The 25,501-nt window shown below is 47.7% G+C and overlaps 1 protein-coding gene across 12 annotated transcripts in view; it reads left to right on the top strand.

The window, feature by feature from the left end:
* Positions 1-25,501, top strand: part of LOC123344354 (ankyrin repeat and fibronectin type-III domain-containing protein 1-like) — a 596,720-nt gene that overhangs the window by 493,776 nt on the left and 77,443 nt on the right. The window contains exon 1 of one of the 12 annotated variants that reach the window (XM_044980483.1): positions 16,715-17,055. The exons of the other annotated variants lie outside the window; for them this stretch is intronic. The gene's annotated coding sequence lies outside the window, so the exon portion shown is untranslated. Of the gene's footprint in view, positions 1-16,714; positions 17,056-25,501 lie in introns of those variants that run through there. 12 annotated transcript variants of the gene reach the window in all.

The following is a 25,501-nucleotide window of genomic DNA, read 5'->3' as shown; positions in this document are numbered from 1 at the left end:
TTCTTGCTCCCTGACCTCCCACCCTCAGAGCCCCCAAACCATCCAATCCCGCCTCTCCTTGTCCCCTGACCAGGGGCGGCTCCAGGCACCAGCATGCCAAGCGGCAGCACGAGGGTGGCAGGCAGGCTGCCTTCGGTGGCATGCCTGCGGAAGGTCCGCTGGTCCCGCGGCTTCGGCGGACCTCCCGCAGGCTGCCGCCGAATTCGCGGGACTGGGGACCTCCCGCAGGAAAGCCACCGAAGGTAGCCCGCCTGCCGTGCTTGGGGCAGCAAAATGCCTAGAGTCGCCCCTGCCCCTGACCGCCCCCTCCCGGGACCCTGCCCCCTATCCAACCCTCCTCCCCCCCCCCCGATCCCTGTCCCCTGACTGCGCCAGACCCTATCCACACCCCCGGCCACTGACAGGCCCCCTGGGACTCCCACGCCTATCCAACCCCCCCATTCCCCATCCCCTGACCGCCCCCCCCCGCAACCTCCACCCCACCAAACCGCCCCCTGCTCCTTGTCCTCTGACCACCCCCTGGGACCTCCTGCCCCTACCACCCCTTACCTGCCCCCTTACCATGCTGCTCAGAGTGGAAGGATTGGATGGCTCAGGGAATTGGTACTAGGATGAGAGCTTTCAGGGGGAGGGATAGCTCAGTGGTTTGAGCATTGGCCTGCTAAACCCAGGGTTGTGAGTTCAGTCCTTGAGGGGTCCATTTAGGGATCTGGGGCAAAAATCTGTCTGGGGATTGGTCCTGTTTTGAGCAGGGGGTGGACTAGATGACCTCTTGAGGTCCCTCCCAACCCTGACAGTCTATGACTGGTTTATTGGAAAGCCTGGAAGTTGGGTAGGCACAAGCCACATGGAGCAGCAGGTCAGAGCACTGGAGGCACAGCGAGGTGAGGCTGCAGGGGAGGGGCCAGGGACTACCCTCCCCAGCCAAGAGCTCAGGGGCCAGGCAGGACAGTCCCATGGGCTGGATGTGGCCCACAGGCGATAGTTTGCCCACCACTGGGCTAATGGCATTGGCCTTTTTGTGTGTGTGTGGGAAAATGAGCTCTGACGCCCTGGATTTAATATAGTGATGATCACACAGACTTTGCAAACAGAAAATAGAGGAAGACAGGTGGTATTTTGGGCCCACCAACATAGCTGATTGCCTCATTCTCAACAGCAAGATACAAACCCTGGAGATGGGTGAATTGATAGCCACAGAGCGGATACAGTAATGCCGTGAGCTCAGACACACATGGTACATTAGCCCTCTTTGTCAGGCGAAGAGGATTTGCAGCTGATACGCCATTCCTTGGGCCCGGTCCTCTGCAGGGTTATCTGAAGTCATCTGATATGTTTGACTAGTGTGCCTGACTAAGCTAATGGCTTGCAGTGGCGTTTAACTTCATTTCAGAGGGATAAGGCGGGTTTATATTATTTTCCTCCAGCACACCAGCAGAAAAGGACATTTCCACAGTGAACATGGGAACTCAGGAAGCCATGGTGCCTAGGGTGGGAATTGCAACTTTCCCAAATTTTTTCGATGCTTATTATTCTGTTTGCTTCTCTCTTCTCCTCATAGTGATGGTTCACCCCTCTTTACCTTTATTTCTTCCTTCTCCTCAGCTCTTCTTTCATGCCATCTGCATTGTGACAGATGATGTGGAAAAAGCTGAAGTACTCAATGCTTTTTTTGCCTCGGTCTTCACAAACAAGGTCAGCTCCCACACTGCTGTCCTGGGAAACACAGTATGGGGAGGAGGTGAGCGGCCCTCAGTGGTTAAAGAACAGGTTAAGAACTATTTAGAAAAGCTGGACATGCACAAGTCCATAGGTCCAGGTCTAATGCATCCGAGGGTGCTGAGGGAATTGGCTGATGTGATTGCAGAGCCATTAGCCATTATCTTTGAAAACTCATGGAAATTGGGGGAGGTCCCGGACGATTGGAAAAAGGCAAATATAGTGCCCATCTTTAAAAAAGGGAAGAAGGAGAACCCGGGGAACTACAGACTGGTCAGCCTCACCTCAGTCCTTGGAAAAATCATGGAGCAGGTCCTCAAGGAAACCATTTTGAAGCACTTGGAGGAGAGGAAGGTGATCAGGAACAGTCAATGTGGTTTCACCAAGGGCAAGTCATGCCTGACCAACCTGATTGCGTTCTATGATGAGATAACTGGCTCTGTGGATATGGGGAAAGCAGTGGACATGATGTATCTGGACTTAAGCAAAGCTTTGGATACGGTCTCCCACAGTATTCTTGCCAGCAAGTTAAAAAGGTATGGATTGGATGAATGGACTATAAGGTAGATAGAAAGCTGACTAGATTGTCGGGCTCAACGGGTAGTGATCAACGCTGGTATCAAGCGGAGTGCCGCAGGGGTCAGTCTTGGGGCCGGTTTTATTCAATATCTTCATTAATGATCTGGAGGACGGCGTGGACTGCACTCTCAGCAAATTTGCAGATTACACTAAGCTGTGGGGAGAGGTAGATATGCTGGAGGGTAGGGATAAAGTCCAGAGTGACCTAGACAATTTGGAGGATTGGTCCAAAGAAATCTGATGAGGTTCAACAAGGACAAGGGAATTACAGTGGACGAGAAGCTGGATATGAGTCAGCAGTGTGCCCTTGTTGCCAAGAAGGCTAACGGCATATTGGGCTGCATTAGTAGGAGCATTGCCAGCAGATCGAGGGAAGTGATTATTCCCCTCTATTCGGCACTGGTGAAGCCACATCTGGAGTATTGCATCCAGTTTTGGGCCCCCCACTACAGAAAGGATGTGGACAAATTGGAGAGAGTCCAGCAGAGGGCAATGAAAATGATCAGGGCGCTGGGGCACATGACTTACGAGGAGAGGCTGAGGGAACTGGGATAATTTAGTCTGCAGATGAGAAGAGTGAGGGGGGATTTCATAGCAGCCTTCAGCTACCAAAGAGGATGGAGCTCGGCTGTTCTCAGTGTTGGCAGATGACAGGACAAGGAGCAATGGTCTCAGGCTACAGTGGGGGAGGTCTAGGTTGGATATTAGGAAACACTATTTCACTAGGAAGGTGGTGAAGCACTGTAATGGGTTACCTAGGGAGGTGGTGGAATCTCCATCCTTAGAAGGTTTTAAGGCCCGGCTTGACAAAGCCCTGGCTGGGATGATTTAGTTGGTGTTGGTCCTGCTTTGAGCAGGGGGTTGGACTAAATGACCTTCTGAGGCCTCTTCCAATCCTTGTCTTCTATGATTCTATGCTTTCTTTAGAACACTCTCCTTTCTCCTTTGCCTTCCCCCCATTTTCTATGTTCTTGGCCAGCACAGCCTCTTCCCAGGTCACTACATTCTGCTTTTTTCTCTGCATATATCTTTCCTTATGCTCGTCCCTCACCTATTCTCCCTTCCCCGGTCCAGTTACACACACACACACACAATTCCTGGCACCTGCCCTGAGTTCCAGATAGTGACTGATTATATTAGGCAGTGTGGTCCACTAAAGAAGGTTGATGCCAGTCCAAAAAGGAAAACCATCGCGGCTCTGTGGCCAACTCACTTTAACCACATCACTCCTTTCCTGAACTTGGAAAACTCTGGCTGACTGGAGTCCCAGAATAACAAGGTTTTCCATTCCTGAGAGGCGCATTGGACACTCGGCCATTTAAAATAAGAAGAGGCTCCACTGCAAGTACTAGGTTCAGACTAAACAATAGCAGAACACCCCAAAAGGTTTTTCCTGTTAAGGGAGTGACTGAAAATATTTTAAGACACATATGTTTCTGCAGGATGAAGATGCGTCAGTAGAGCTGTTCGTTGGTGTAAATCTTGAATAGTAGGGGTCCTACATGCCAGCGCTATGGTGCATCAGTGGAGTGATTGAGGGCTCCATAGGGAAACAGCAGGGGTGCTGTGGGTCAGGACAGAAGTCAATTTGCAGAGGGGTCTGTGAGCTAGACTGGACTAGGAGGAGTGTTGGAGTTGAGTTTGGAGGTGCATTAGCAGTTCTGTTATGATTAGCCAGTTTTGTGACAGCCTTAAATTCCAGCAGCAGCTCCTCGTTCCTCTGCCATCGCAATAAAGTCTTTACCTTTTCTTGCCGGCTTTACTTTCTGCTCCTTCACACTCACACTGAATTGCTCTGTAGGAGGAAATCTGGTCAATATGTTCAGAGGCATGCGGCTGGCACATGGGAAATGTGCTGAGGTTGGCAAAGCCTTTTAGCATGCTAGGTCAACCTTTGTTGCTCTCTAGTGAGCAGCTTTTGGAGGGTCAAAGCAACCACAGGAATTCTGAACCCTCTGAGTGCTCAGGCAAATCCACCCATCACCCATTAAAATGATATAAGGAGACAGAAGTTTGCTGTTCTCCCAGGTCACTGGTATCTTTTAATTATGATAAAAGCTTTAATTACACCAGGGCACATTTTCAAAATTTGCCTTCCCAACAGCTTGTGAAAATCTCACATTTCCTGGCAAGAAGGGACTTGGGAACAACTATCCATTCCATATAGTTTGTGTGTATAGATAGATGTATGAATTGAAAACACAGTTAGATGGCCAATTTGGAAAATTCAGCCCAGAAGAACGATGCTGGTGCTAGGAAGGAATCTGCTGTACTAGCTACTTGATCTTATCATTTTAAAATAACAAGAAAAGGAAACATTAAATAGACTTTATAAAAATCAGCAAAATAGCAAAGATTTCACCTTTAAAAGAAAAAAAGCTTTTTTATTTTATGGGTTTTATACATCTCTCTACTATTGCATCGCTGATCAGAAACACATAATAGTCTGATGTCTTAGAGCTATATGTTGATAGGAGTCACTAACTCTGTAATCACTATAATCTAAGTCAGTAATAAATCACATGGTCAGGAGCAGATTGTCATGTGCACCCTCTTTAAGGGCATTTTACACCACCAGAGAGAGGTAAAGGGTTCTCAGTGCAAATGAGAATTCAAGCTTCTCCTTTGAGTGATGGTCCCTATATGTATTCCATACTTGGGTGCGCATCCGTGCCATGTGCCTGAGTCCGGAAGTGTTTCTTAGCAGTGTCAGTTGACTCACACGTGCATCGTGCGTCCCCTTATGCTCGCAGCCAGTGGTATGACAGACAGTGCTCCAGTTCCCTCTTACTGCCACATAGCTTAAGTCAGGTGGATTCCCTCACATGGTGGACGGATCCTTCTACGGTCATGGTCAGTACCCCCTTCGCCCATCTCACCATGCAGGCCACAGTCACAACAGACGCTTCCCTTGTGGGCTGGGGAGCCCATCTAAGCCATCACATGGCCAGGGGATCTGGATGCCACAAAAGGCCAGGATGCATATAAAGGTGCTAGAACTGAGGGCAGTCCATTTTGTGTGTCAGGCGTTTCTTCCTCTCATCTGGTCCCACCATGTTCAATTACTCTCCAACAACATCTCAGCGCTCATGTACATCAACAAGCAGGGCAGCACCAAGTCTCCTTCCTTCTGCTCTGAGTATATCCACCTTTGGAACTGGTGCACCAAACACCATGTAATGCTCCAAGTCACGTACCTCCCAGGCATCCAGAATTCCCTGGCTGACACACTCAGCAGGATCTCTGCATCAACCATGAGTGGGAGTTACTTGATGCCACAATCCGATTTCTCTTCCACAAATGGGGCACCTCACAATGGGACTTCTTCGCCACTTGTGAAAACCAAAAGCTGCTCCTTTGTTGTTCCAGGGGAGCCATAGAGGAGCATATGCAGGCTGATGCTCTTCCCCGGACGGGCGGCCTCCGCTATGATTTCCCCGCCCCCATTTTCCTCCTCCCACAAGTGTTATTCAAGATCCTCCAGGACTGAGCTATCATAATTCTTGTAACCCCATTCTGGCGATGCCAGTTCTGGTTCATGGACTTCCTGAGACTTTCCACCCACTCACCATTCCACTTCCGAATGCTCCCAGATCTCCTCACACAGGATCAGGGCCAGGTACAGCACCCCACCCCAGGCCCTCTTCACCTCACAGCCTGATATTTGGATGGGGTAAACAGAGCATGCTCCATTCCAGTGTGACACATCCTTACCCAAAGCAGGAGGGCATCCGCCAGATCCTCCTACTGAGCTAAGTGCCAACACTTCACCTCGTGGACTCCTGACCATCACCACTCACTGACTGTGATATCTATACCTATCATCCTCGACTACCTTCTCAATCTCAAAACATTGGCCTTACCCTCAGCTCTATACGAGTCCACCCGGCAGCACTTGGTACCTTTCTTTCCCCTGCAGATGGTGCCTCCATGTTTACACCCCCTCCCACGATCCCTTTCATGAAGGGTTTACACAATACCTTCCCACCAATACTCAAGCCTACATCCTTCGAGGCACTGGCAACGTGCTTCCTCTCCCACCTCTCCATGCAGACAGGGTCCTACACTCCCTTGACCACTGTGCACTGGCATTCTACCTCCACAGGGCTCGCTCCTTTCAAACATAGCCAAAACTATTTGTGACCATTGCTGACCAATCAAAGGGCCAAGCCCTCTTCTCCCAACAAATCTCCAAATGGGTCTCCAGGTCCATCCATGAATGCTGTACACAATCCAGTGTCCCGCTGCCTCATAGAGTCATGGCACATACCACACACGTCTTGTGACATCTGTCATGCTTCTACCTGGTGCTCTGTCCAAGTGGTCACATCCCACTACACCATTGTCCAAGCAGTGATTGTGGATGCTGCTGTAGGCCAGGCTGTACTGCAGACTGCATGTCCTATAGCATCCTGTCACCTACCTACACACTGCTCACTAATCACCCACATATGGACTACATATAGGGACTATCACTTGAAGGAGAAGAGGAGGTTACTTACCTGTAACTGGAAATTCTGCAAGATGTGTGGTCCCTATCTGTATTCCAATATCTGCCCTCCATCCCCGCTGCTGCGGATTGTACTAATCAGCAGTAGGAGGGACACTGGAGCGCTGTGGACCTGCACAGCCTGTGTCATCTGCAAGCATGAGGGGATGCATGACGCACGTGCGGATCAGTGGACACTGCTGAGAAACACTTCTGGACTCAGGCATATGGTGCGTGTATACCCAAGTATGGAATACAAATAGGGACAACGCATCTTGAAGAACCTCCAGTTATAGGTAAGTAACCTCCTTTCTTGGGGTCTGTCCTGAATCAATGGCACTGCTCACTGCAGTAAGTCCCATATAATACTGCCACTCGCAAACATTCAAATATTAGGCCCCAAACAATCCCGAGAGTGGCTGAAACATCACAAGATTTTTTAACTATATGTACATGTTGGGTTTTTTGTATTTGTCATCTAGTTTCTGAGATCACACTCAGGTCATGACTTCAGTTCTTTCCCTGCAGCCACGAGGGCTAGAAACTTCCTCTTTTTTTTTTAAATGAAAATGGACATTCTCACATAGCCCTAGGATTGCAAATCTGGGGCTCTATGAAAAACACTATCCTGAGACTTATGATAAAATCTCAGGAGTTGGCAACACCAAGCAACTCAATTGGGCCTGATTCTCATTTATGCTAAGGTCCCTGATCACCGCTCTGGCAGTGTAAAGGTGCATTATAACACACCTCCATTGAAATCAGTGGAAGCTTCGCTGTTCATTCCAATGGGCACAAAGTCTCTGATTTGGGAATAATGAATCTTCTTGCTATTTGGCATGTCGGTTCATTTACTTTTTGCTGGCCTCTCTTTTCCAAAGGAAAAGGTTGCTGACAACAACAAAGAAAGGAATCTCCAAAAGGCCTCTTATGCCTAACAAGGCAAGAAGTCTGAGTTGTAATCACTGTCTTTCTAAGCTTCAATATATTACCACCCTCCCAGCAATTCCTGGCTAACATTTGCATGAACTCCAGTGTACACGACTGAAGCAGCACACAATACACATTCCGGAGGAATGGGGAAAGGAGCTAAATCATTAGAACTTATGCCGGCAGCTGCCAAGCTACTCAGGTTCCAGCTTTCTTGCTGCTGTAGCTAACAGGCTTGGTTTCTTCATTCTTTCATGTGTCTCTGGGGACTTTTGCCTGGGTTCTTCCACTGACACTGAGTTCCTCCCCTTGACAAAATTACATTTTAACATTGAAAAGTCAATCAGAGCCTGGACACACAAGGGTTCTTCTTAAAACGTTCTCCTTGCAACCTGCAGATCCTTCTCACTGCCAGTGTAATGCCTTTTATGGCTGGGTAGAAATGTTCTGCATGTGTGTTTGATGATTTCTTACCACTTGCAGGATTCCTTCTGATCCCCACCTATCAGTTCAGGTTTTGTTGCAAATCCTCCTTCTGCTTAGCTTGTGGAGCCTTGTAGGCCAGAGTATCCTACTATGAAGGCCTCAATGAAAGCAGAAGGGTCATTGGCCTCCTCTGCTTCTGGCAGGCCTGTGTAATTCTGTCTTGGTCTATTATCCCAGGCATGGTTTCAACATACAGACCTTTAGTATTGCAAATGCTGGTGAAGTTAAATTCTCGGATCTGGAGTTCTTGCTGCTAGTCCATGCACCTACTCACTGCGCCAGGCCTGGTTCCCTTTGGCTTGTGTTGCGCTACAGGCCAGCTGGTACTTGGCCAGCTTCTCATCTACTAAATGCCTCTGGTATTTCTTTCAGAGCAGCCAGCCTGACTGGTGATCCCAGTTTTTCTGGGACATAGGCTGCATTTGAAGATGATGTCCCTGGCAAAAAGGCTGTACTTTGGAGGTGAGGCATGAGGAGTAGGGGGGAGTATCCTTGTGATTTTAAGTGTGATGCAACGAGAGACAGAGAGAAGTGATGCCCTTCCATTTTAATTGCCAGGGAGAAGGGAAACTGAGACTTAGAACGGGATAAAGTGAGACAGAATTCATAGCTTCAGATGTTGGCTGCCTCTGACCCTCAAGGACCAAGCCTTTTAAATAGCTTTCCTGCTACACACTTCCAGAGAGAATGTGAACTGGACATCCTTGCAGGAGCCTGGTACTTGCTGCACTTGCCATAACGTTGTTTTACACACCTCCGTTTGGGGCCTGTATACCTTTCCCATGTTCTAAGCATGTTTAGGCCACACCTGTGAGCATCTCTTGAGCAGAATAATGGGAGATGTTGAGATGATGGACAGCCTTGGAGTGAACCTGGAATTCAACACAAAACTGATTTTAAAAGAATGGTTTTTCATGCAACGTACCATTGGCCTGTGGAACTCACTGCCACAATGTATCTTTGAGGCTAAGAGCTTAGTAGGATTCAGGAAGGGTCTGGACATTTATAAGGGAAATAAGAACATCCAGAGTTACAATAATAAAGATTGAAAATAAACATGATGAGATAGAAACCCTCATCCCTCATGGCACAAGTCAACTTTTACCTATTGGGGTCAGGAGGAAACTTTGTCTGGTTATCCCAGAACTGTAGAGTTTCTTGCACCTTCCTCTGAAGCCGCTGGCACTGGCTGCTATCAGACATGGCATGCTCGACTAGATGGCCTATGTAGCTGCACCTACAGATCAAGAAGTTTTGTAATCAGCAGCAGTCCAGCTCAGATACAGACTCATCCTCTTCTCTGCCCTCTCCCCCCACCCCATCTTTTCTGCTTCTCCATCTTACTCCTCGTTTGCTCCTCTGCCCGATTGTTCTGTCACCATGGGGCAATCCAGCCCAGAATCAGCTACAAGTGGGTGTGGTTTTCAAGCCCAGGGAGAATCGGTGCGATGGGGAGTTGTCAGTTGAATGTGTACTCTTCTTTGTTCCTGCTGCTGATCAAAGGGCTAGGGTCGGCTCTCACTTCCCTGGGTCAGCATGGGCTGGAAAGGGCACCACACAGTTCTCTTCCCTCTGAACTTCGCAGCAAAGTGAATCTGCCAGGGACCATCATTCCCACCAGCATCACTCAGCTCTTCATCATGAGCCTTGTTGCCACCATCTGTCTCTGAGGCTCTGTGCAGTGGCCCAGACATCTGAGGGCCAAGCTCTGGGGTTTTCCTTCCAGCAAGGCAGTTCAGGTGTCCAACACCGGGTGGTTTTGAGCCTTGCTTGTCTTTATGCTGGGGACGCTCGTTCTATCTTTCCTCTTAGAATTTCTGGTGACGCTTCTTCCCTCCCTATGCACCCTCGTGACAGCTGGGATCAGCCCATGTGCTTGTGCTAATGGGCCCTAGTACTACCCAGCTGGAGACTCGGAGAATGGTGTTCTTGGTGGAAGGCACCAGGCTCTGTGAAAACACGCTTCCCCCAGAACTTCAGCAGAGCTCAAGTAGGCATGGTGTAGACTAGCTGTTCACTCAGGATTTTCCCCGGGGGGAGTGAGGCTGGGATCAGAACAATGGTGCCACGGCCAAACCTAAAGCTGCAGGGTGCTTCTGCAAGCCAGAAGGATTCTGCCCCATCAGGGGCAGTGTGCTGGGGGGATTTAACTGCTTGTGCTCCATTGTTGCATAGTATAAAATAGAGCTGCTTCTTGATGACTCAGAGCTCTGTGGGGAAAGTAACATGAGCCCTCTGAAGAATAAGGATGGGTTTCCCTAGCACCTAGGCCCTAGCGGGGCATATCAAATGTTTCTCTTCTCATCCCCTTCTGTCCAGCCTCCATTCACCACTCCCCTAATACTCACCAGTAATGCCCCTGCTCTGGGCTCCTTAGGTCTGGTCTACACTGTGGGGACGGTGTCGATGTAAGATACGCAACTTCAGCTACGGGAATACTGTAGCTGAAGTCGAAGTATCCTATTCTGACTTACCTCCCGTCCTCACCGCGCGGGATCGACGTCCGCGGCTCCCCCGCCGACTCCGCTACTGCCGCTCGCTCCGGTGGAGTTCCGGAGTCATCGGGAGCACGTTCAGCGATTGATATATCGCGTCTAGATGAGACGCGATATATCGATCCCCGATAAATCGATCGCTACCCGCCGATACGGCGGGTAGTCTGGACATACCCTTAGAAATAGCTAAGACAGATGCAGCTAGGCTAGACAGTGCTAGAGATGGCAGAGCCTTGAGAAAAGGTTGTACACTGAATCTTGGGTCATATATCATGGGACCCACTTGATTGGTATCTCAGGGACCTCCAGCATTGCTTACCCCTGGCTGGGGGTACTTATTCTTAGAACTGGTTGAAACCTCCAAAATTAATTTCTGCAAAGAAAAACTCATTTTTTTCACTGAACAAATTTTAAAGAAAACGACACAAAAATTTGTGTTTGACTTTTTATTAAAAATTTCAGTTTGGCTTTTGAAAACCAAAACAAAAGGAAAATTTCTATTTGAAATTATACAAAAATGTCTCTTTTTGAATTTTTCTCTCAAAAATTGAAAACTGCATGGAAACTAACTTGGTTTTGCCAAACATTTCAATTTTCATAAAGTTGCCTCTTCGTATTCTAAAAATTCATCAAGTTTTTTGTTCTAAAAAGTTCAGCCAACTCTGGTTATCATTGTATGTCCTTTCCTGGGCTGAGGCTATCCCTAGTCAACGTTAGTTAATTGACCGGGCAGTTTTCATTGTGCATGCCCTAGAGCCAGGAGTGACGGCCTCATTCAATGAAATCAAACTGGGAATGCAGAGTTGGATTTCCTCGATTACGTCTAACTCCCTAGATGTAACAACACAAGGGCTTCACTGACATGAACCAATATGGGTGTTAACAAAGTAATGTGCCCACTTGCAGGGGCTTGTGGACTCACTCCATGGGCAGTTGAGACCCAAGCCGTGAGGAAGTCAGGTAGAAGGAAGAGGGCAGTACTAGAGACCTCAGGCTGCGTTGTCCACTAACATAAATCCTTCAAACCAAGCTGGGTGAGGGTCTTAGCACTGAACTCCACCCAGATCTGGAGGGGTGTGAAATTGACAACACTAGGTATGGAGACCAGGAGCTGCATGGAAATTTTGCAATGAGTTTATTTTCCGGTCCTTGTTATAAATACCCTCATTCTAAAACCCACTTTGCCGTAATGCTCAAGCACAGCTGCGCTACATTTTTAGACCTACATGTAAGGTATCTCCGTCCCTCCACCCCCCTCGCCTCCCCCTCGGGTGCACCTAAGGGCCCTGTGTCTGTGATCAGAAATAGATAGTATCCACTGACTTGCTAATTGTAATGCATCCTGATAATGCCAGCTATAATTAGCTATGTGTATCAGAGCTGGTTTGTTGGCGGAAGTTTTCCTGACCCCATTATTCTAGTTTAAATAGAGGACTTTCCGGGGGGGGAGGGGGGGGCTGGAGTGCCTCACAAAGCTCAGCATTTCAGAGCCAGATATTGCTAAGTCTAACTTAGCCATCTCTGAAGAGGCCAGCGTGGATTCAGTTTAACTAGCTGTGTGTCCATACAGAGATAATGGCATATGCTGCTTTTTATAAAACACTGCTCAGATCACAGGGTACGTGGTGAATAGACACAAGGACAGGTAGGTTCACTGCTGCAGGGCATCTACTCTATGCTCATAGACTCTGAAGGGCTCACTCTGCTAGCATGGAAGGGGTTAATGTGTTACCAAGGCATCGCAACCCTGACTGATCTATCTGGGGTGACTTTAGGGCACCCATAAAATGCGACTTTTAGCCCTAATCGGAGCCAAGGGTGGTATAGAGAGGAACAGTGCAGGCTTTCCATACACACACTGTACTTGTATCCTGAGCTGCAGCACCCCACTAGTCCAGTCATGAGCACTTCACAGCTCTCCCTATGCACCTATGGCTTGCCTTGCTGCTCCTCTCTCCGTTCCAGTCCCACCCTCTGCCTCCCAGCAGATCCACAATGCACCCAATTCCCAGCTTGCAGAATCCCTCGGACTTACTGTTGGGCTTCAGGAAGTCTCCAAGTGCAAGTTGTTCTTATCCTGCAGTGTACATCCTGTTTCAGTCTGGGACCTCCTCTGAACAGAAATGGCCAGCTGTGCTTAGCTGCACCAAATTAACTATTTTGTGATGTGAACCAGATTCTCTCAGGTAGTCAGGTGAGACCATTAAACTTATTTAATCTTTGATCTAAACTTCTGAGGCAGTTTAAAGAGTATGATCCTACTCTGCCCTGTCTTGCTTCCTCGATTGTATAGCAAACTCACCATAAGCATATAGGTACAAAAGCCCTTAGCTTCCTTTTCCTGCAGTCCCACCCAACTTCATATGTTATAACACAGGACACAACATTGATAAATCCTCCAAGATGGTACCCTGAGAAGATTGTACTGGCTGAATACTCTGGGACCAACTATTTCTGCATATAGTTTGCCAACTACTGTTCTGTCTGACCAATCTATCCTGAGGACATCAGCAAGGTAAAGCAGCACCTATTTTGACAATTGTGGAGTTCGATAACATTACACACAAGGAGGAGAAAGCACTTCATGTAATAGCCTGCAGCCAGACCGCAGGCTATGATATCATTGGCTCTTACAAGCTAATGAGGGTTGGGTCAGGTCAGCAAATGGATGGGAAATTAGGTATTTCAGGAAGTGGCGCTGGTGAGTTCTTCCACTGGCGTCAGTTCTAGACCAGTGCCTTATTGTGGAGTTGGGGACATTGCTTTGCTAGAGACATCTGTCTTTCAAATGAAATGTAAAGCTGAGGTCCTGATTGCTTCTTGTCATTAAATATCTTGTGTCGCTTTTTGTGACTGTGAACATGTAACCCCATTGTTTTGGCCACATTCCAGTAGTATCTGAATTGCACCTTCCATTGCAGTTTCAGTTCGATGCAGTGTTTTTCTCCCCTTTCTCTCCTAACCTACCAGGTAGTGTTGCTGTTTGTTATTAAACTGCTGGTGTGTTCTAGCTGAAATTAACCCAAGAACTGCCACTGCCATCACTGCAATCTCTCCTGGCCTCACCTAGACACTGGGAGATGGAGTTTTCGGAATTCAGCAGATAAGCATTAGTCCAGGCCTGCACAACATGCAGCCCGCGTGGGCTCACTGTGCGGCCCGTGGGGGGGTGAGTAGGCAAGCAGCGGGTGAGGGAGGGGGGCCAAAGGGGCGGGCAGGCAGTGGCGGGGGGTGAGGAGGTGAGCCGGGGGGAGGGGGCTGAGAAGGTGAGCGGGCGGGCAGTGGTGGGGGGGCAGGTGAGCCGGCAGGGGGGGAGGCGGGGCTGAGGAGATGAGCGGGCGGTCAGTGGCGGGGGCTGAGTAGGCGAGCCGGAGGTGTGGGGGGACTGAGGAGGTGAGCGAGGAGTCAGTGGCTGACCTGTTCTACTGATCTGGTCTGGCTCCCATCCCCTCTCCAAGGGTTGCAGCTGTCTGGAGGTGCTGCCTTCCACGCCTTCCTCAGTCACACCTCATCCATTCAACAGGGCAATTGATTACAAAGTGGGGGGAAGATCTTATTCTACTAGCAAAAAGACATTTTTCTTTTACCTTAATTATACTACCTTAGGGCCTCGCTAGAACATATTTCCAAGGTTCAATACCGCTGTTTCGGTGGGGCAGCGCTGAGGAAGGAGGGCTTGTTTCCGCGGGGTGGGCCGTGTGGGGGGGGGAGTATTTCAGGGGGGCTGGGCAGCGCTGGGGTGTGTGTTGTGTTTCGGGGGGGCTTGGCGACACTGGAGGGGGGTTTGGTGGGGGGTTCAGCCCTCAGCTGTTTTCTTTGGAGTAATATGGACCTCGCCGCTTTACGAGCTGTGCAGGCCTGCATTAGTCCCTTGAGCTCATATGGAATAAATGGGGGGGACCCATTGCTTGGCCAAAAGCTGGTTTGATTTGACATTTGCAGGGTGTACGTAACCTACCCATTTGCACATATGGCAGTGTGGTGCCAGCCTCTGGCTGTCGGTAGGCACTGGAGCTGGGCCTATGTGCACGATGGAGAAGGGGACGGAGTGGAACAAGAAAGGTAGTACAAATATGATGCGTTTTTGTCACCTGAAGTTTTTGGTGCATAACACTTTGCAAGGGAATGGCCATTGTGCATGATGTGTCCCAAAGAGAATAGTACACAACAGGGTGGGGGGAGTTTTGGGCTGTGCTGTCTGCTATCCAATAAAGTCCCCCAAAGATTAACTAGGACAATCGGCTCTTCGACTGTGGGATCCCACACCAACACGGAAACTGAAGAGTTCAGCTGTCCCAGGCAGCTGAGTTATCAGCTGCTTCATGAGCATCACCTGTTGCTGAATGTAACAGTGGTGAAGAACTGCACGCAGGGCATTTCAGGCTCAGGGAATCACATGGGCTTTAGAAGATCATATGCTGCAGGGTTCAATCCTGCAAGGTGCTGAGCACCTTCAGCTGCCTTTGACTTCAGTGGAAGTTGAGTGTGCTCAATGTTTGTACGTGATCAGACTCCCCAGACCTCCATCTGTCACCTCAAAAAAGATGTTCTAGCACTAGAAAAGGTTCAGAAAAGAGCAACTAAAATGATTAGGGGTTTAGAGAAGGTTCCATATGAGGAAAGATTAAAGAGGCTAGGACTCTTCAGTTTGGAAAAGAGAAGACTAAGGGGGGACATGATAGAGGTATATAAAATCATGAGTGATGTTGAGAAAGTAGATAAGGAAAAGTTATTTACTTATTCCCATAATACAAGAACTAGGGGTCACCAAATGAAATTAATAGGCAGCAGGTTTAAAACAAATAAAAGGAAGTTCTTCTTCACGCAGCGCATAGTCAACTTGTGGAACTCCTTACCTGAGGAGGTTGTGAAGGCTAGGACTATAACAATGTTTAAAAGGGGACTGGATAAATTCATGGTGGCTAAGTCCATAAATGGCTATTAGCCAGGATGGGTAAGAATGGTGTCCCTAGCCTCTGTTCGTCAGAGGATGGAGATGGATGGCAGGAGAGAGATCACTTGATCATTGCCTGTTAGGTTCACTCCCTCAGGGGCACCTGGCATTGGCCACTGTCGGTAGACAGATACTGGGCTAGATGGACCTTTGGTCTGACCCGGTACGGCCTTTCTTCTGTTCTTATGTCCTGTGCCGGGATCTGATGTCCCTAACCCATCTGCAGGCAATGCCTCATTTAGCTACGACTGCAGCTCACGGAGAGGAGCATGGGGTGCAATGGCTGGGGTTGGCCATTGGTGCCTACAGAATAAGTAGGATACCAATGGTTCCCTCTTGTTAGCCCACTAACTTTTTATTACTTATAGGGTTCAAATAAGAACTAGATAAATTCATGGATGATGGGTCCATCAATGGCTATTAGCCAGGATGGGCAGGGATGGTGTCCCTAGCCTCCGTTTGCCAGAAGCTGGGAATGGGCAACAGGGGATGGATCACTTGGTAATTATCTGTTCTGTTCATTCCCTCTGGGACACCTGGCATTGGCCACTGTCGGAAGACAGGATATTGAGCTAGATGGACCTTTGGTCTGACACAGTATGGCCGTTCTTATGTTCTCATCACAGACATCTTTTTGGGTGGTCAGATTTCCAGGTGGAAGGGAGTTGTCAGACCAGGTTTCTATGGGAAGCTGGTAATCCCACAGATAAGAGGACATTGTAGCCAAGTGGTTTCATCTCTGGATGTGCCCCCAGCAGTGGAATTGGTCAAAAGCTGAATGCAAGAGTGTTTTTTGACTTCCTGCAGGTTACGCTGCGAGTGTCTGAGAAGCAGGGAGCTAGCAACCGTTCCCCCACAGGCCCTGCTGCTGAGCTGAGGGTATACTTTGCTTTTGACTCTCTCTCTTTGCCTTTTTTTTTTGCGTCTGCACAATGACTTGTTGTTATGTAAAACACCAGTGAGAGTGAGCCAGACAGAGAGAGGGAGAGATTCTTTAGTGTCGGAATCTGAGTCACATGGGCCTGTTTTATATCCCCCTCTGCTAATCTCGTTTCTATAGAAACAAGATTGAAAAAAAAAGTCGAGCTGAGAGCGAGAGAACTGAGGTGATGGGTGAGGGAAATATAGGTGGCGAATGAGGAGGAAGGGCCGGTGTGTGTGGGGGACGTGTAGGCAGGATAGGCTCGAGAGGGGATCTGGCAGTTGCAAAGTGGGGACAGGGACCAACGGACACTATTCCCAGCATGAGCGATTAGCTGTGACGGAGCGCTCGTGCACACGCGCGTATGTGTGTTGGGGGGGGGGGGATTGTTTGTTTGTTTGAAACATTTTCTGAAATGAACTGATCCTTCCAAGAAGGGGAATCAGGAGAGACTGAAAGAAAGGGACCGGAGCATTGGCAGGTGAGTGAGCAAATGGGGTAACAGGCACCCACCTAGAGGGCTCCAATGCCAGCCAGTTTCTGTGTGTTTTTGGCATTCTTTCCTAAGTGGGGATCCACCAGTGGTGCAGCCCACTGGCATGGGGTCCCACTCCCCAAGATGTCGAGTTAGAGACATTTTCCCCAAGCACTGAGCTTGCCACAGTGAGAGCAAATAGTGGCGAATGGGACCCAGGGCACACTGCCACTCAAAGACATCAGCATGTGTAAGAACATGCCATTCTGGGCATCCAGGTGAGAGGGGTTTTGCAGCAAGACACCTGCATTAGACTCATTGAGTCAAGGGCTGTTTGGTGTTGTTTCCTTTCTGAAGCCTGAAGAATGTTAAGCCCTGGTTCCCTAAAAGGCTGCTGCTGCTGCGTGGGAAGCAGCTCCCCCTGTTAATGGTCAGGTTTGATTTTTTATTCTGATTGTATCCATGTAAATAAATAGCCCCGGTGAGCTGAATCTCTCTGGAATGTAAACTCATGCAGTGAGCAGTGCTCTCTCCCTTCCTGCTCATGTGCGATGAGTCCTCCCGAATCCCGGCATGAGGCATGTGTGCCCGTCAAAGTGACCCCAGTTAGAAAGTTGGATCCTTAAGTGACAGAATTGTGATTTGGGGGTGGGAGGGGGAGCAAAATCATTCATCTGTTTTGGTTGTTGTAGAGAGTCTGGGCTGCTCATAACCATTGCACCAGTGTGTGCACTGCTTCCCAGGACCTTAGCCTATCTATAAGCACATGTGTTTCCTCTTGGGACACAGTGCAGTGTGTAACTATAAAGCACGAGAATATCTGCTGCCTGCCTGAACCATAACCATTGCATAAGCACATGGCTTGTCTTTGGCTTGCTGTTGTCAGTGCACAGGTGTAAGTGTTTCCTACCTGGAATATGGGTTCTCAGTTTCGATTGCACAAATGCAATCTACAGCCTGTCTACTGCCACTGCATAGGTATGTGTCTTGCAGGGCTTGACTTGTCTGTAAGCATTGTACAAGGGTGAGTGCTGCCTACACCAGTTCTGGTCTGGCAGTAGCTATTGGACAAACTCAATCTGGTCTTTCTGTAACCACTGCATGGAGGTGAGTTCTGCCTACCTGGACCCCCGTCTATCTGTAACCATTGCAACGAGCCTGAATGCTGCCCACATGGTTTCCAGTGTGTCCTTTAATGCTGCACTTGAGACTCTAGGCTGGGCTTACCACCCCACAAACACACCTGTTTCTTCCTGAGACTTGGGACTTTCTAAAATGATTGTATAATCAAGCACATGACTTTCTGTAAATACAAACTGCAATAACTCTTCCAGTCTCCCATTCATGAGTGCCTAGTGTAGAATTCCGAAGGAGTGGTTGTTAGCAGGTGCCCGTTCTGGCAGGTATAGCACGGGAGTGAGCTGGTGAGATGTGATCTGGTTCTAGGTTACAGGAGGAATGGTCTGGCAGAGTAGTTGGGATATGGTGCACACTTGCTCTTGTAGTCTGTTTGCTGGGATTTCTCTTCTAATCGCTTTCCTCTCACTATACTGCTAGGGCAATACACCCTGGGCCCAGTTCATTTCTGATGTAAACCCAGTGAAGCCATTAGGATGAATTGGGCCCACTATATTTTTGGTTTCAAGCGAGCTTTGCCAAATGTCACTCAGCCATTCCATGGACTAGTGAGTGAGTCAAACACAATTTTAAAAAAATTCGCCATCATCTTTATAAAGGGCAAGTGAGTTGACTTTGTGCCTGGGTTGGTACATCTTTGTGACAACTTAGCAAGACTCCGCTAACTGAGGAGCATGTCAGAACCAAGGCATCCAGCTCTCACCATGCTTCTTGGTTTCTCTCCTGTTTCACTCACTAGTGCTCCTGCTGCCTGTGAGCATTCACTTGAACAATCTGATTTTGGAAGAGTCATCCATTGTGGTGGTAGAATCAGAGAACACTGTCTGGGTCAGATGAGGAGCTTCCTGGTTTGAGCGTTGAGGCAATATCATTAATGTCTTCCCTGCCTGTGCTATGCAGGAGAAGAGGCTGTAAGAGGATGAGCAGGGATGGGAGCAGACACTACTTGTTGTAGCCAGGACCAGGACACTAGCTTTGAGCCTGAGCAAGCGCTGCTTTGGGGAAGGGTTTGACTAGGTTGCTTTCAGAGTTCTCTTTGCTGCCTCCACCCATGCCAGGGGACCATATCAGTGAGCAGTTGTAGGAAGAATAGAACAAATAATCAAAATATACCAGGTTTTGTGACTGTAGCTAAGGCCATAGCAGCACCAGGATCCTCCAGCAGTGTTTGTGTCTAGCCTGGTCCAGGTGACCTTTTCTCATGTCAAGGAGCAGGCATTGAGGCTGGTGTGATGGCCACATTTACCATGTGACGTTCCTGCTGTGCAGTTATGTGCATGAAGCTGTACTTTTATATGAGAGCAAATGTGATGCCTTTGAACACCCCTCCCCCCCCCCAGGCATAGCTGTGATAATTCCCATGTCCCCATCATGTTTTCTGCTGGTTTTAGTTAGTTGCCATGTTAAACTAAAAGCTTTTTTGAGGGCAGATCAGGGTGTTATTAGGAGGGAATAGCTGCAAGCTTCTCCTCAGCCGATAAATATTTTTGTAGACAGGATGAAATGTTCTGATTTAAATGCTGAAATGGGGCAGTGAGCATGTTTAATCTGGCTGGCAGATGGTAAATCCTGGAGGTGTGATTGACAATACAACACGGTAACTGAACAGCCTTCTCTGATAGGTAGGAGAGGATTCTTTCCACCACTGTGGTTGATACTTCATCTGATGGTTTTCTGTGTGTGCTCCATTGGCTTCTCTGAGGCAAAGAGAAAACAAATCAAAACCTTTGCAGGTGCAGAACTGAAGGAAGAAGCTCTGGAAATTCCAAACCTTGCTTGCCAAACAGAGTTCTCCTGCTGGAAGGCATGTTAGGCTACTACTGGCATTCAGTAGCAATCACTGAGGACAGCTGACATTCAGTAAAGCGTTGAGTTTCTCCTCTATAGTTGGTGGATAATGGAGGTGGCTTACTTCAGTCCCCTTTCATTGGGTTGGGATTAAATTCAGTTTTGACCCACCTGGTCTGCTGTGTGCTCTAAAGGACTGCGTCCAGCAGGAAGTTGTAAAGTTGCCGCTCATTGTGTGGGATGTTTTGCATGGCCACATTTCAAGCTGGCTCTTTGAGAAGCACTCTCACATGATGGGGCAGGAACCAGTTGCAGAGACTGAGATTACTGGGCTGGATTACAGCAGCAGCAGCACTGTGTTTAGTTTATACATTATTTCCTGTTGTTAGGTAAGTTATCCTAAAGCCTGCCTCAGTTGTTCTTCAAATATCACATCTGTGATAGCTCTGCTGCAACCTGGCAATCAGAGAGAGGGGGACAGTGGTTCTCAAACTGTGGTCTGTGGATCACCGGTGCTTGTTGGAGCTCTTCACGGAGGTTCATAGAGGGACATGGTTTGAGAAGCAAGGAGTGGCAGGAGGGAGGTGTTCCTAACTGCTCCACACAATGAAAAAGCTGGAGATCGCTCCTGATCCTCATTCCCACCCAGCTCCCATTCCTGCTTTCTGAATGACGTCCTAGTCTGCGTGTGCTGAGACTGGAGAAGTTCCATTTTAAAACATTGAATAAAACTGCCAGCTATGGCAGTAGGAGTCGGCTGGAATGGCATGGATATGGGTGCTGTGCAACACCCTGGAGAAGGCTAGCCATTATGTTGTGCGTAATCCTATTGGCCACACTGATGGGAGCAATAGGGTGTCATTAGTTTTTCAGCAGCTGATCAGTCCACTGAACAAAAAGCAACTGTCCTTTTTTAGGTCTTTTGTGCACATCTAGATCAACTGATGTTAAGCTGCTGGAATGACATTCATGCCAATTTCTTCTGAGACATGCAGCACCTCAGTGTTCTCATCTGTGTATTGGGGGTCATAATACCAGCAATACATCGCAGAGGGCTTGTCGGGATTAATTCAGTCAGTTTGTGAAGCACTGTGAGCTCCTCGCGTGGAAGGTGCATTGGAAATGAAAATATTATTGATGATGTTTATTGTTATTACTATGGTGTTCTCTTCTGCTATGTGAGAGGAGGAATAGGGGCCACCCCTTTGCACTGCTAGGTTGGTTGTGACTAGTCACCAAACAGCCATGCTACAAGAAATGTACAAAGTGGAATTTAAGGAGAGACTATTAAGACATTTACAGATGCTTCAGTGAAACCAGACAATTTCCCAATCAGTGTATCAGAGCACTTGGGGTCCTCATTTCAAAGTAATAAGAAAGCAACTAACTCTCACCCACACACATTATAGTTCATAGATTCCAAGGCCTGAAGGGACCACTGTGATCATCTAGTCAGACTTATTGTAAAGAGGGAGGGAGGCAGGCCAGCCAACCCCCAGGGGACAGGTGAGAGCCCTCATCCCACTGCAGTAGAAGAATGGTGATTGGACTGAGGATGGTAACCCAGCCTTTGAAGCAATTAATGCTAAAGCCTTTCTGCCTATTGCTTGCTGCATATCAGTTAATTGCCTTGGGTTATGCATTTCTGGTGATGGGGATACTGCAAACTGCCTGATTTATCTGCATATAGTCTCAATGTAGCAGGTATGATTCATCCCCCTACTGCAGTACAGTTTATATAAACCACTATTGTATAAATAGCCAGATGATACTGTAACATTCTCCTAGGTTTCTAATTGAAAAAATACCATTGGAACTTTCAGATCCACACAGGAAGCAGGAGTTTACTTTAATGAGTTGTGGAAAAGATGTTCCTCCAGAACTGCAATAGCCTGATAACTGGAAATGGTTATGCTAATGAAATTTTCAGATGATGCTTAACTGGGAAGGGTCATCAATATCAGTGAGGAAACAGTGATGGCATAGGAAAGATGGACTAGTGGGGAGGGCACTGGACTGGGTCTCAAAAGACCAGGATTCAAGTTCTGGTTCAGGCACTGTGGGCAAGTCATGTAATAGATTCATATGTTTTTAAGGCCTCCTAACACAGGCCGTAGAATTCAACCTCATTACCCCTGTATTGAGCCCAGTAACTTGTGTTTAGCTAAAGCGCATCTTCCAGAAAAGCATCTGGTCCTGATTTAAAGACTTCAGGAGATGGAGAACTGACTATTTCCCTTGGTAGTTTGTTACAATGGTTAATCACCCTCACTGTTAAAAATGTGTGCCGCCGTTCCAACTGGAATTATTTGTCTGGCTTTCACTTCCAGCCGCTTGACTTTGCCCTGGGCCTCAGGTCCCCATCTGCAAAGTGGGGTTAGAAGAGACCTAGCTCATAGGGGTGTTGTGAGGATAAAATTCCTTACTGATTGTGAGGTGCTGAAGGCTACATAAATATCTGGATAGATAGATCATCCAAAGGGATCTAGGGAGGCATAAACATGATCCAAAAATAATTAAACAAGATTCGACTGGGCGGGGTGGTGGTGAATGATACAGAGTACAGGAAAGAGAAACCCAGAGTGCTGTTGTGATGATGAAAGTGACCTAGGGTTGAGAGTGACAGCAACTTAGGTGTGTTTGCAATGCCATATGACAGCAAAAAAGGCCTGTGCAATTTGGGGCTCTGAGTGCAAAGGCATCAGGCTGCAGATCAGCAAGGTAACTCTATAGGCTCTGAGGGGATTGGTGGTCAGTTCTGGGCACTAGAAATTGACTAATTGGAGAAGACCTAGAGGTGAGAGGAACTGATTGAAGAAAGAAGATTTTAAAAGTTATGTATGTTGCAGCTTGGTCTGGTACGGTGACTTTGGGGGAATGTGATGACTGTAGAGTGTAAGCAGCAAGAAGAGAGTGTAATTCTGTTGAGGGGTCCCAGGGGGAATTACTAGAAATAATGAGATGAAATTAAGAACAACATTTAGGCTGAATAGCATCAAAAACCTCCAGACAGTGGGGTCTATTGGACTCTGGTGGGAAATGGCAGAAGACCTATTACTTGAGATTGCTTAAAACTAGACAGCAAAAAGCACTAGGAAGTGTAGTGTAAGGAACACCACTCTGCTGGCAGAGACATGGGCTAGATAATCAGAGGGGTCTTTCCTACCTCTGTGGTTCTTCGGGCCCAGTCCTCCCATTTGATGAGTGCTTCCTGATAGGTGCTGAAAGCTCTCAACTCCTATTGAGTGCAATGGGAGCTGCAGGTGCTCAGTACTACTCAGACAGCTCTCAGCCTCTTGCAGGATCCAGCACTCTGTCAGTAGAGAGTGCTGAGGACAGCTGGGAGAGGAGGCAAGGGTAGGGGATGCAGGATAGCAACTCCACCGCTGCAGCATCCACCTTGGTCTCCATGCTGGCAGGTGGCTAAACAGAATAGGGAAAATGCAACACAAGAACCGGGAAGTCAAAGGTAGTTACATCCACTTTACGCCAGGCTTGAATTTGGCACAACATGTCCCATTTCTGAAGGCCTTCACTACAGAACCTTTACTTCCATGTTCCCTGTCCCAGCTTTGAACACAGAAACTGCCTGAGAGATGAGAGATCACTTTACCAAGCCTCAGCTAATTGAAATATTACTCATTACAATATGAGCTTTGACATGGGATCAAAGGAGAGTGTTTAATGACAGCACTGGTGTTTGTGCAATGCGTTCTATTAGATAGACTTAATGAGATGCTTAAATTGTTCCTAATCTAACTCCTTCTCCCCCAGTGGTTTATTCATCATTGAGAAAAATCTGTGTTTTTTAAAAGACAAACTGCCATCCCTTACATCAAAGCAAATGATTTTTTTAAATTGTAAAGAATGACCCAGAAGGTCTGACCGACTCTTTCCCAGTGGTGATATTTACAAAGACGTCTTCTCCTTCCAAAAAACCATCTCCACCCTGTCCCAAGCAACAGCAATTTGTAAACTGAAAAATAAATCAATAACCAGAGTTAATGCATTGAAGATGTCTGTATTTAAAATATATCTGGAAAAAAGGCTAGCCATTCATGGTCTGTTTAATTATTGTACAGCAAGAGAGGCAGAGAGCTCACATTTCTGAGAAATACCTTTTTTGGGGGTATTTTGTTCCATTTAAGTCAGTTGAGAAATGTATTAACTTAAAAAATATATAGATGCACAAACTGGTACAAATGCCATATGAGCAGATTAGAGAGACACGGTGGGGGAAGTGGTATCTTTTCTTAGACCAACTTCTGTTGGTGAGAGAGGCAAGCTTTTGAGCCACACCAAGCTCTTTGTCAGGGCTGGGAAAGGTACTCCCATCATCACAGCAAAATGCACGGTGCTGTGACACTGGGAGTAGCTTTCCCAGACCTGAAGAAGAACTTTGTGTAGCTTGAAAGCTTCTCTCTCTCACCAGCAGAAGTTGGTCTAATAAAAGATATTGCCTCCCCCACCTTGTCTCTTTAATATCCAGGGATCGGCACAGCTACAGCTACACTGCATACACATATGAACAGGTTGAAGTTTGTTTCCTTGCCGTGCAGATCTGTGCGGGTGGTTCTCATTCAGATGTGTCAGATCGCCAGGGCCTCTGTCCATATGGTTTACACCTTTGCAGCCAGACTTGTCACATTCCCTGGTTTTTCCACATTAGTCTTGTGTCCCAGTTTTTCTTTCTCCCCACTCCACACACACCCCCACCCCTGCATACACACACACAGCACAGAAGAAGGGGGAGAGAGTGGGAACTGACGCTATTGCAGGACATTGTCCATCATCGGTGCAGCATTCTTGTTAAGAGAGAGAGAGAAGATTGATTGTTCTTGGAGAAGTAGTGTGGCATAGCAGATTGGGTACTGGACCGGGAGTCAAGATATGTGGGTTCTACTTTCAGCTCTGCCATTGAGCTTGGGCTAGTCACTTCAGTTCTGTACCCCTGAGTATCCTTGCTCTGCCTTGTCTGTTTAGATTGTAAGTTCATCAGGTCAGGGACTGTCTCTCGCAATGTGCATGCCAGGTGCAGTGGAGCCCTGGTATCATTAGCACCAATAATGACAGCAGTACATTTTAGGGTTTTAAATGTCAAATGCTGTTGCTTGATGCTCAGTTTAAGAGAAGGATGGGTGGAAGGTTTGGCTGAGGTGCTAGGCACTGCCAGCCCTGCAAGCTGAACTTGGGATCTGAAAGCCAACATGGGTCTTTTCTGGCTTGTGCTTCATCAGTGGATGCCAGTAATAAAGATTCTGCAGGACAAATTCTACCTTGAGCTACACCTCTAGAGCCCCACAATCCTCAAATTCTGCTCTCAGTTTATACCGATGCAGCTCCACAGGAAGATGGAGTGGCACAAAGGTAACCAACGGCTGAATTTATTTGAGAATGATCTTCATGATGTGCAAGCAAAACTAGATTGCAGCTTCTTTTTTTGGAGGGCTAATAGAAAGGAAAAGCAGTAAATCCTCATATCTGAGTCACAAAAGTCAGCGGCGGAGACTCTGCATGTGCAGATCAT

The sequence above is a fragment of the Mauremys mutica genome, chromosome 11 (genome assembly GCF_020497125.1).
Source record: "Mauremys mutica isolate MM-2020 ecotype Southern chromosome 11, ASM2049712v1, whole genome shotgun sequence".
In the NCBI taxonomy this organism is placed as follows: Eukaryota; Metazoa; Chordata; order Testudines; family Geoemydidae; genus Mauremys; species Mauremys mutica.
The sequence above is the reverse complement of the archived record's forward strand: the minus strand, read 5'-3'. Positions and strand labels throughout refer to the sequence as shown.